The 12,969-nt window shown below is 45.0% G+C and overlaps 1 protein-coding gene across 1 annotated transcript in view; it reads right to left on the bottom strand.

The window, feature by feature from the left end:
- Window positions 1-11,178, bottom strand: part of LOC139416388 (semaphorin-3F-like) — a 120,745-nt gene extending 109,567 nt beyond the window's left edge. Inside the window, exon 1 of the mRNA XM_071164954.1 lies at window positions 10,792-11,178. The gene's annotated coding sequence lies outside the window, so the exon portion shown is untranslated. The remainder of the gene's footprint in view (window positions 1-10,791) is intronic.
- Between the last annotated feature and the right edge of the window lie 1,791 nt (window positions 11,179-12,969).

Below are 12,969 nucleotides of genomic sequence, written 5' to 3'. Positions count from 1 at the left end.
CTCACTGCGGTGACAGTCTGCACTGGTTTTCAGATGCAGCACGGCGCGCTGAAGGTGAACGTGAGTGGTGTCCCATGTATCCTCCGCGCGCTGGAACCAGTCATCCACTGCAGGAGCCTCGGTCTGACTCTGATGCCAAGGAGCCAGAACCGGCTGATACACCCAGTACGCACTGGAATGGGGAGAGGTTAGTGGAGGAGTGTCGGAGCGAGTTCTGGGCCATCTCTGCCCAGGGCACGAACGCCGCCCACTCCCCCGGCCGATCCTGGCAATAAGAAATCAGAAACCTACCCACATCCTAGTTAACTCTCTCCACCTGCCCATTACTCTCGGGGTGAAAATCCGAGGTAAGGCTGATCGAGATCCCCAGACGTTCCATGAACGCCCTCCAGACCCAGAAGTGAACTGGGGACCCCGATCAGACACTTTGTCCTCAGGCACCCCGTAGTGCCGGAAGACGTGTGTAAACAAGGCCTCCTCAGTCTGTAGGGCCATAGGGAGACGGGGCAGAGGGAGGAGACAGCAGGACTTAGAAAAACGGTCCACAACAACCAGGATCTGGGTGTTACCCTGTGAGGGAGGAAGATCGGTAAGGAAATTCACCGACAGGTGAGACCAAGGCCGTTGTGGAACTGGTAAGGGGTGTAGCTTACCTCTGGGCAGGTGCCTAGGAGACTTACACTGGGCGCACACCGAGCAGGAGGAAACATAAACCCTCACGTCCTTAGCCAAAGTGGGCCACCAGTACTTCCCACTCAGACAGCGCACCGTCCGACCGATGCCTGGATGACCAGAGGAGGGTGACGTGTGGGCCCAATAGATCAGCCGGTCACGGACAGCAGGCGAGACGTACAGATGCCCAGCGGGACACTGGAGGGGAGTGGGCTCTGCACGTAGCGCCTACTCAATGTCCGCATCCAGCTCCCACACTACTGGCACCATCAGGCAGGAGGCCGGGAGTATGGGGGTGGGATCCATGGGCCGCTCCTCTGTGTCATACAGCCGGGACAGTGCGTCTGCCTTCATGTTCTGGGAACCTGGTCTGTAAGAAAGGGTGAAAACAAAACGGGTGAAAAACATGGCCTGGCGAGGGTTCAGTCTCCTCACCGCCTGGATGTACTCCAGATTGCGGTGGTCAGTCCAGATGAGAAAAGGGTGTTTAGCCCCATCAAGCCAATGTCTCCACACCTTCAAAGCCTTGATGACAGCCAACAGCTCCCGATCCCCCACGTCATAGTTTCGCTCCGCCGGGCTGAGCTTCCTCAAGAAGAAGGCACAGGGGCGGAGCTTCAGTGGCATACCCGAGCATTGAGAGAGCACGGCTTCTATCCCAGCCTCGGACGCGTCCACCTCCACTATGAACGCCAAAGAGGGATCCGGATGGGCCAGCACGGGAGCCGAGGTAAACAGAGCCCTCAGGTGACCAAAAGCCCTGTCCGCCTCAGCCGACCACTGCAAACGTACCGGTCCCCCCTTCAGCAGTGAGGTAATGGGAGCCGCTACCTGACCAAAACCCCGGATAAACCTCTGGTAGTAGTTGGCAAACCCTAGAAACCACTGATTCCCTCCTTTAACGTGGTGGTAGTCGGCCAATTACGCACGGCTGAAATGCGGCCACTCTCCATCTCCACCCTTGAGGTGGAAATGTGGTACCCTAGGAAGGAGACGGGCTGTTGGAAGAACAGGCATTTCTCAGCCTTGATGTACAGGTCATGCTCCAACAGACGACCAAGCACACTGCGCACCAGCGAAACATGCTTGGCGCGTGTAGCGGAGTATAGCAGAATGTCCTCAATATACACCACTACACCCTGCCCGTGCAGGTCCCTGAAAATCTCATCTACAAAGGCCTAACCCGTACGGCATGACGAGATACTCATAATGCCCTGAGGTAGTACTGAAAGCCGTCTTCCACTTGTCTCCCTCCTGGATACGCACAAGGTTGTAAGCTCTCCTGAAATCTAGTTTGGTGAAGAAGCGCGCCCCGTGCATTGACTCAATCGCTGTGGCTATGAGAGGTAGTGGGTAACTGTACCTCACAGAGATCTGGTTTAGACCTCGATAGTCAATATACGGGCGCAGACCTCCCTCCTTCTTCAAAAAAAAAAGAAACTAGGGGAGGCGGGTGAAATCGGCATATTCAGGGGGAATGTGCACGGTGGAGACCTGGTCTGGACTTTCCACCGTAGTAGCACCAATGGAAACCCCTAAACATCTCCCCGAGCACTTTCGCGACCACCCCGTGAGAGCCCTCTGTTGCCATGAAACAGTGGGGTCATGACAGGCTAACCAGGGTAGGCATAGCACCACGGGTAGTGCAGGAGAGTCAATGAGAAAGAGACTGATTCCCTCCTTGTGACCCCCCTGCATCACCATGCCCAGGGGAGCGGTGGCCTCCCTAATCAACCCTGATCCTAATGGTCGACTGTTTAAGGCGTGAACGGGGAAGGGCACAGCCACGGGAACAATGAGGATCCCTAAACTATGGGTGAATGATCTGTCTATAAAATTCCCAGCCGCGCCTGAATCGACGAGCACCTTATGCTGGGAATGCGGGGAAAACTCAGGAAAAGTGACAAACAAAAACATGTGTGTAATAGAGGGCTCTGAGTGAGAATGGTGCCTGCTCACCTGGGGTGACACCAGAGTGCCCTGCCTGCTCCCTCGATCCCCAGAGGAACCAACCCGACACCGACCTGCAGTGTGACCTCTGCGGCCACAGATGGTGCATGAGACGGAACCTCCTCCGGTCCCCCTGCGCACAGCACCTCCCAGCTCCATGGGCATCGGAGCGGTGGTGTTGGGGGATGAAACCGACAGACCCCGCTCTGGACGTCCGCGGGTAGCCAGCAGGTTATCCAACCGAATGGACAGGTCCGCCAGCTGGTCGAAGGTGAGGGTAGTGTCCTTGCAGGCCAACTCCCGACGACGTCCTCGCGCAAACTGCAGCGATAGTGGTCGATCAGGGCCCTGTTCGTCCCTCCCGCGCTGGCGGCCAGGGTCTGAAAGACCAGTGCACATTTTGCACAAACTCCTGGGCGCTCCTCGTCCCCTGCCTCAGATGGTAGAGACGTTCGAGGACTGCCCGGAAACGGCGGGTGAAATCCTCGAAATGGTCCAGTTCCGCATCTCCTTCTTCCCACACGGCGTTGGCCCACTCCAGGGCTTTCCCTGAGAGGCACAAGACGAGGGAGGACACCCTCTCACAGCCCGAAGGAGCCGGGTGGACGGTTGCCAAGTAGAGATCTAGCTGCAATAGGAAACCCTGGCAGCGTGCAGCCGTCCCGTCGTACACCCGGGGAAGGGCGAGACGAATCCCACTGAGACCGGGTAAAGGGGAGGCGAGTAGTGGAGGCCTTGGTTGTGCTGGTGGAGGCGCTGGAGGAACTCCCTGTCTTTCCCAGCGGTCCATGGTTTAGATGACGCGGTCCATGGTGGCGCTGAGATGGTGGATCATCGCCACGTGCTCCTGGACGCGCTCCTCAACCCCTATACCAGGGCCACCTGCTTCAGCTGACTCCATATTAGCGGTGTAGGATTCTGTAAGGGGTGCATAACCGGTGGCAGGGAAGTCAGACGCAGGAGAGCAGAACTAGGTAATAGCCGGAGCAGTTTAATTACAAAACCAACGGCATAAAGAATAACAAAACATGGGTACAAAACCCATTGCGCACCAGTCAACATGTGCACAAGCACTTACAATAAACAATCCCACACAAAAACATGGGGGGAACAGAGGGTTAAATACACAATGAGGGAAATGAAAAGCAAGTTTGTAGGAAAACAAGACAAAACAAATGGAAAATGAAAAGTGGATCAACGATGGCTAGAAGACCGGTGACGCCGACCGCTGAACGCCGCCCGAACAAGGAGAGGAACCGACTTCGGTGGAAGTCGTGACAACCTTACCATATTGACATATTTCTAAAGGCAAAGAAAATTATAGAATGATGCCGAATCCAACAAGGGATGTTGAGAAAAATAATGAAATAATCACAATAATGAATTTACACAATTATTCAACTTGGAATCATGTGATCAAAACTTAAAGTTAATTCCACAAGTAGGAGCAAAAACAAACAACTGCCAGCTTCATGATATGCGCATGTGTGATAGGCATGCAGAATCCTATAGGAGCTGTCTGCTACATTACAGTGCAAAGCATTTGATGCTAATCTCTGACTTCTCAACCGAGACATTAACATTTGGGAATAATGTAACTGTAACCAGCTTGGTGCATTGTCAGATGTTGAATATGAGAGGAATAAATCATTTGGGAAGCAACCATGGCAGTTTGAAAGTGCACGGTTTTCAGTATTTCTTCCCACGTGAATAGATTTAATTAGCCATTTTACTATTGTAAAAATACACTCAATTAACAGAGTTTTATATGGTTACTGTGCAGTTAATGGTACTGTATGTTTGTAGTGGTGACTACAACATAAATGTTGGTAAACATCCATTTAAGGACCATAATCTGCCTTTTTCACCACACAAATCTACCAGAACTTTCTTTTCCCCCGTTTTCATCCATACACTTAAAATACAAAACCATTCCATGATTTCACTAAAGAGATGTCCTTGTGTCTAATCCTTTAATATTTCAACCATGGCTGTAAACGGTGAAAACCACTGAGAGCTTTTCCATGTTTTTCCCTCATGTATTTGTCGAGGCCCTCGCTCCTACCACAACGCTAGACCACTGTTTGACGCAATAAAAAAAAGGATGAGCAGTAAGTGTCGAATATATATTTCCATGTCAGAAATGACAGTGTGTCCACGCTTGTGTTTTTTCAGCTTCATGTCATTTGTTCATAAGGTCTTAGTGTAGACTTACCAGTGTCATGTGGGATAGTGTGCAGGTAGGGGAAACACTTGCAGCAGGGACATGACCACAAAACTTGTGAACAACTAGTAGGCGTACACTGAACACATCCTGCATTTATCTCTTAGATTAAACACTACACAAACAACGCTATGAGAGTGGGCCCTATTCTAATAATAGTCTAGCTAAGAGGATAATAATATGTTCTGACATTATCTGAGCATGGGCAGATGGCATAGGGGTAAATCAGATAGCATAGGGGTGAATCAGATAGCATAGGGGTGAATCAGATAGCATAGGGGTGAATCAGATAGCATAGGGGTGAATCAGATAGCATAGGGGTGAATCCCTTTGAATTCAATCACTTTTTGATAGCACCCCTTTTGATTTGAATGAAACCTTCCATACATATTTGTACATTGTGCTCAGAAAGTGACTTTTTGGATCTTAATGCCAAAACGTTAAAGAGATAAAGGTGCTCAAAGTTGACCAGTATGCAAAATGGGCCAACTATGAGCACCTTTATCAGCTGAATGTTTTGGCATTTAGGTCCAAAAAGTAGAGCCCGACCGATTAATCAATATTATACTTTTATAGGTGTATTTGTATCTGTGTTTAATCCTCCAAAAATGACCGATATAAGATGCGGAGAAAATGCTCGGGGAAAAAGCTGTTCATAGGATTATACTTGTTTTTGCATTTAATTATTTGTACTGTCTTTACATGGCTATAAACCTATCTTGCCTACAGCAAGACTGGACACTATCACCCAACGCAACTACACCAGTCGGAAAGGAGAACGAACTACTGTGAACTATCTGCTACTGCTTCTACAGTGAGTGCTGAGTAGAGAGAAGCTTGCCAGCTCAATAAAGTAAAAAAAATGTGCACTGGCCAAATACTGTTACGTGAAGTGTCATGGTATGGATGCTAAACCCAAATGTTAAGCAAGTGCCGCACTAAGAACGTTCAACTCTCAATGTTGTAATATACAGTGAGGGAAAAAAGTATTTGATCCACTGCTGATTTTGTACGTTTTCCCACTGACAAAGAAATTACCAGTCTATAATTTTAATGGTAGGTTTATTTAAACAGTGAGAGACAGAATGACAACAAAAAAATCCAGAAAAACCACATGTCAAAAATGTTATAAATTGATTTGCATTTTAATCTTGATACTCCCCATCCCGGATCTGGGAGCGTATACATCGACTGACACTAATTAGCATAACGCAACGGACATAAATATTACTAGAAAATATTCCTATTCATGAAAATCATCTTAGATTTTCAAAATATGCTTTACAGCCAAAGCAAGACAAGCATTTGTGTAAGTTTATCGATAGCCTAGCATAGCATTATGTCCAGCTAGCAGCAGGTAACTTGGTCACGAAAATCAGAAAAGCAATCAAATTAAATTGTTTACCTTTGATGAGCTTCGGATGTTTTCACTCACGAGACTCCCAGTTAGATAGCCAATGTTCATTTTTTCCCAAAATATTATTTTTGTAGGCGAAATAGCTCCGTTTGTTCTTCACGTTTGGTTGAGAAATCGACCGGAAATTACGGTCACGAAAACGCCGAACAATATTCCAAATTAGCTCCATAATATTGACAGAAACATGGCAAACGTTGTTTATAATCAATCCTCAAGGTTTTCAAATATCTATTCGATAATATATCCACCGGGACAATTGGTTTTTCAGTAGGACCGATTGGAAAAATGGCTACCTCTGTATTTTACGCGAGAATCACTGAGAGCCATCAGGTAACCACTTACACAATGTAGCCGCTTTCGGGTATTCTTCAACATAAATGCGTAAAACTATGTCACAATGCTTTAGACACCTTGGGTAATACGTTGAAAAAGTAATCTGGTTGATAGCCCATTCACTGCTCAATAGGGACGCATTGGAACGCAAGAGCTTTCAAAACACGAGGCACTTCCGGATTGGATTTTTCTCAGGCTTTCGCCTGCAATATCAGTTCTGTTATACTCACAGACAATATTTTTGAAGTTTTGGAAACTTTAGAGTGTTTTCTATCCTAAGCTGTCAATTATATGCATATTCTAGCGTCTTGTCCTAACAAAATATCCCGTTTACTTTGGGTACGTTATTTTTCCAAAAATGAAAATACTGCCCCCTAGTCACAACAGGATAATGAGGGAAATAACTATTTGACCCCTCTGCAAAACATGACTTAGTACTTGGTGGCAAAACCCTTGTTGGCAATCACAGAGGTCAGACGTTTCTTGTAGTTGGCCACCAGGTTTGCACACATCTCAGGAGGGATTTTGTCCCACTCCTCTTTGCAGATCTTCTCCGAGTCATTAAGGTTTCAAGGCTGACGTTTGGCAACTCGAACCTTCAGCTCCCTCCACAGATTTTCTATGGGAATAAGGTCTGGAGACTGGCTAGGCCACTCCAGGACCTTAATGTGCTTCTTCTTGAGCCACTCCTTTGTTGCCTTGGCCGTGTGTTTTGGGTCATTGACATGCTGGAATACCCATCCACGACCCATTTTCAATGCCCTGGCTAAGGGAAGGAGGTTCTCACCCAAGATTTGACAGTACATGGCCCCGTCCATCGTCCCTTTGATGCGGTGAAGTTGTCCTGTCCCCTTAGCAGAAAAACACCCCCAAAGCATAATGTTTCCATCTCCATGTTTGACGGTGGGGATGGTGTTCTTGGGGTCATAGGCAGCATTCCTCCTCCTCCAAACACGGTGAATTGAGTTGACGCAAAAGAGCTCCATTTTGGTCTCATCTTTTCACCCAGTTGTCCTCTGCATCATTCAGATGTTCATTGGCAAACTTCAGACGGGCACGTATATGTGCTTTCTTGAGCAGGGGGACCTTGCGGGCGCTGTAGGATTTCAGTCCTTCACGGCGTAGTGTGTTACCAATTGTTTTCTTGGTGACTATGGTCCCAGCTGCCTTGAGATCATTGACAAGATCCTCCCGTGTAGTTCTGGGCTGATTCCTCCCCGTTCTCATGATCATTGCAACTCCACGAGGTGAGATCTTGCATGGAGCCCCAGGCCGAGGGAGATTGACAGTTCTTTTGTGTTTCTTCCATTTGCGAATAATCACACCAACTGTTGTCACCTTCTCACCAAGCTGCTTGGCGATGGTCTTGTAGCCCATTCCAGCCTTGTGTAGGTCTACAATCTTGTCCCTGACATCCTTGGAGAGCTCTTTGGTCTTGGCCATGGTTGAGAATTTGGAATCTGATTGATTGATTGATTCTGTGGACAGGTGTCTTTTATACAGGTAACAAACTGAGATTAGGAGCACTCCCTTTAAGAGTGTGCTCCTAATCTCAGCTCGTTATCTGTATAAAAGACACCTGGGAGCCAGAAATCTTTCTGATTGAGAGGGGGTCAAATACTTATTTCCCTCATTAAAATTCAAATCAATTTATAACATTTTTGACATGCGTTTTTCTGGATTTTGTTGTTGTTATTCTGTCTCTCACTGTTCAAATAAACCTACCATTAAAATTATAGACTGATCATTACTTTGTCAGTGGGAAAACATACAAAATCAGCAGGGGATCAAATACTTTTTTCCCTCGCTGTATATGGTCTTTGAGAAGGGTATTCCTCAAGCTTTGTCATTCAAATGTTTCCAGAGACACTTAAAAAACATAGAAGGTTACAAGGTAGCGCTTCATAGCTTCGTTTTGATGTATTTGTTGTCACTTGTTAGGGACTGCTCCAAATGTAAGTTTTGCCACCCCCATCTACCCAGCTAAATAGCTGTGTGAGAGTACTTGATGCCATTCACTGAGGGAGGCCATTCCTTCTCTCGCTAGAACAAAAGCGGTACCTGCTGATTGCCGAACCGGTACCGACAAACCTACCGATTTTACTTGTAGAATTGCAATGCTTGTCAGTGGCCAACAACTTGACTTAGACATATCAGAGAGCACAAACTCCCACCTGGGAAAGAAGAGGGCATTTTCTCCGTAGGTTACGTCCATGGATGAGCCAGTCACACTTCATATGCAATGTAGACTATGGGAAGGCAGCTACCTAAGTGCAAAGATGCAATGCACACAGCATTAAATACTTCCTCCAAGCTAGCTAACCACTGTAGCTACTGTAGTATTGACATAATTAAATCACAATGGATTAGCTAGTTTCCATGAAACAGCTGCCTGTGTTAGCTGCCGAGTTAGTGCAGTGTCCTTAGCTAGCTAGCTAGCTAGCTATGTTGTGCTAGCTAGGGAAAATGCTAGCGTCAGCTAACAAGCTAAACATTTGGCTATGGCATTATGGGAATATGGAGAGTGAATTAAATTGTTTCTTCATCATCTCGCTAGGTAATTATCTAGCTGTGGCCATCTGGCTAGTATCAAAAAGGTATTTCTACAAAATAGCAGCCTTAGCGCAGAAAGCTTAGAATCTAGACCATAAGCAATATGCACAGATATGCATTGCCAAACAACGTTACTGCCACCTTCTGGTTTGGAGTATTCTAACAAGGCTGAGTGGCTGACGACTTCCAAGGTCTTTGCTGTGTGAACACGAAAGAGATTGACAGCCGACAAACGTTTGACAATCCTACCGGTGTGTCTGAGCATTTACCGTAACCATTTTTAAATGTCAAGTTCAAATGGGAAATGGACATCCTAAGGATCTAGGAGGGAGCAAAGACCATTCACTTAGGCAATGCTTGGGGCAAGAGGCATCACTGTGCCAGCTATAAATTTAGTGATTGTTGTTTTTCCTTTCAAGTGACAACTACCAGAATTCAGTGGCTACAGCCTTACAATCGATGAAAACATACCTAAATATCAATATATTGAAAAGGTGTCCCATGTCATTGTTTTCCAGCTGGCTAGCATGAGGCAGTTCAGTCTTCAGAGGCACATTATTGTCTGGAATCTGCAGGTTATTCTCCTTTCACTAGAGTAACACACTGTTTTTCCATTTAAAAAATGTGTCATTCTGGTGCTCCTAAATATATTGGCAAATATATCAGTTATCGTTAATATTTCCACTCTAAAATTGGTATCGGATCCAAAAATCCCTCATCGGTGGGGCTCTACCAAAAAGTCACATTCTGACTACTTCTTCCATGAGCAAATGTTTAAATTAAAAGGGATGCTGTCAAATGTAATTCAAATGGATTTACCCCAAGGTCATAAAAAAAGTGTTGTGCTTTTAACTTAAAATGCATTATGCATAAGCTCTTCAGCCAGGAAAGCAGAGTATGAATTATACATAGGCCCACTAAGCGGGAAACATATCATGTGCATTTTGAAACCTCATCCCTGGTCCTCAAAAAGTTGGCTGGGGAGTTTGTAGCGAAAATAATAAATAATCAACTCAGGCAGAAGTTTGCCTGCCATGCGGGGAGTGATTTCATACCAACATTATCAATCAGATCAGTAAACCTAAAATGAGATGATAGAGAGCCTAATAAAAGCCCCATCAGTAAAGTATGCCCATCAGAGCATGTGGAATCATTTGCCATAATTGTATCATTTGGAGGGAGGCTGATGGGGCAAAAACTATAACGTTGAAACTCGTTTTTAATAAAGCCTTTATAACGTCGTTAGTGCTAATGTCATTATAGCGGTTTAAAAAATAAATAATTCATAAGCAAACGCATGCTAGGATGGTAAGAGTTTTGGAACATTTGGCAAGGCAGTACACGTATCCCTCACCTTTTTTTTTTTATAACGCAGCTTCTGTAGTATGACTTGACTAAGACATTATTTCTGAATCCTGAGGATGTTATGAGTTATAACGTTACCTATAAAGCTCTAGAAATGGTTGGACTCCTTGTAGCCTATAGCGTAAGCCTAGCGCGCTCTAACTGCGACTGAAGATGCCACAGGCCAATATGCACTACACAATGGCATTGAAAGAAAAGTAGACTAGTTTTCAAGACAACAATTGGCCTTTCTCTGTGACACAAACGTGCTCTAAAAATAAATGAGTATTAAACTCACTTGAAATGTAGGTTGGCTCTGCTGGCGATGTCGATGGACAGTAGACTAGATTTCACATTCCGTGGCGTTGAGTAACGTTAGACTTCCAAACTAAATGTAGAAATGTGTATCTCTGTAGGCATCTTGTAATTCGGCTTCGCTGCTTTGTTAAGGTTTCGCAAGTTGTCAAAAAAGTTTTTCCTCTAATTATAGTCAATGGGAATTACGTGATGCTTTAGAAATCTCTTACGTTTCCATTTACCAGTAAATCCTCCTCTGAAAACTCCGGAATGACAAATCCGGGCAATATTAGAATTTTGCATTAAATTAGTGCTGGCAGGTGTTATGAGCTTGTTCTTCTTCCTCCAACGCCCTCTGAGCTCTACTCTGAGCTCTACTGTTGAAGGCGCGTGTCCCATTCTTGCTACCTCTGACCAAGCCAACCATGTCACAGTTAACTACCTCAATGCCAGGCAGAGCAGAGTGAATAGGTACTGCCACTTTTTTCCTCTAGCAAGACCAATGTGAGAACTTCTTTCTGTCCTGTTTTTATTTGCATTTCAGAACTGAATTATATTGAATGATATTTAAATAAAATATGAGTAAGAATCAGAAACGAAAACTTAATCCAGTTTCATTTTTAAATGTGAAATACTTTTTTTATTGACCAAATTGACAATTACAATTGCAATTGCAATGTTAATTGGTCTACCAAACAATTTAAATAGGTAGCCTAGTTCCCTATGGTAGCCTCCTGTTTAAGTAAGACATTGCTCTGTTGTCCCTGCTTAAGATTTTTTAGGTGAGTGTTTTCTGGAAAACTTTAAAACAAGTGTAAATATTTGAGCCAGTACTATACTATGTGGTGTTCACTACCGATTTGGAACTGAATCCTGTAATGGATAAGTCACTTCTTCAAAAAGGAAAGCTTAGTTCCCCGTGGACATTACTTCCCAGAACAGTATAGTGTCAATGAGTCATCATTAGCATGTAGAGAGTATATGGAATTTCATGAAGTAGCCCCACGGTGCCCAGGTGGACCTAGAAAGGACACCCCTTGGTCACAATGATGATGAATCCTCTTTCCTTTTTGTCATTGTAGATTAACACAGTTGACATCAAGGGACCACCCACATTTGTCTTTGCCTTTCAGTTACTCACTAAGGAAGATTTTTCACTGAGATCTTGCTCCATAGTGTTTAAGGTTAGCTACCATTTTGCACAATGGCCAATGGAGACCCCTGATTTGTTTTGAGAGTTTACAGGCAGGTGAGGAATGGCTTTGCTGTGATGTGAATACCTGTCTTATCCACCCCTCATGGTTGCCCTTTCTCCACTCGCCTGTTGTATGCCACCAAGCTGCAGGAATCGCTGGAATTCCCAGACACTGGAATTACCCCCTCGCTGCCACATGAACAATGACAGCAGCAACATCTTTCTTAAATTGCACAGCATGAACTCAGTGGCCATGCCAGCTTGTCGCCCTCCTCCCTTTCTCGTTCATTGTCATCTCCATCTAAATTCCTTAATGCATTTTGTTCTGAGTCAGTGTATCCCTGAAAGTGTAGGGATGGAAATATAGACACGTCTTAGGGGAGATCACCCTGATGTTTCATAGAGCAATAGCTACAGTATGACTGATGATGGCACTGTGACTTTGTGTGATCCCTAGGTCAACTGGCCCAAAGGAAATGTAGTGTGACTACCACCTGCCTTTATTCATATTTTGGGATGACAGAGAACGATGGAGAATTTGACTTCAATTGAACTGCAATGACAGCTAAACTCTCTTCCTTTACTAAGCTGATTATTGTGTTTTGTTAAGATTGAGTGTTTTGGTATGATAAATCATCATGAATTATAAACCATAGCCCTGGTTGCTCTTAGGGTGAAAAACCAACGCCGTGGAAAAGTTACACAATTAATAATTATGCATAAAACGGTCAGATCTGATGTTCGTGGAAATGTTTTATTCAACAACAAAAAAACTGCATAATGAACACATGGATATTAGAAAGAAGCAAATTAAAATTATTTTAAAAAACGTTGTTCATTGACATTCCTAAGTCGTCACATAAGTCATTCACTGGCTGGGTGATTCCAGGTCCTTGGGTTGATCTAGACACCAGTGTAATTTACATTCAGGGTGTGTGTGACAGAGTTTCCTGAGCTGGAAATTAATAATATCTCTGACGAGAT

Source organism: Oncorhynchus clarkii, chromosome 9, assembly GCF_045791955.1.
Source record: "Oncorhynchus clarkii lewisi isolate Uvic-CL-2024 chromosome 9, UVic_Ocla_1.0, whole genome shotgun sequence".
Classification (NCBI taxonomy): Eukaryota; Metazoa; Chordata; class Actinopteri; order Salmoniformes; family Salmonidae; genus Oncorhynchus; species Oncorhynchus clarkii.
This window is presented reverse-complemented; position numbering and strand designations above follow the sequence as displayed.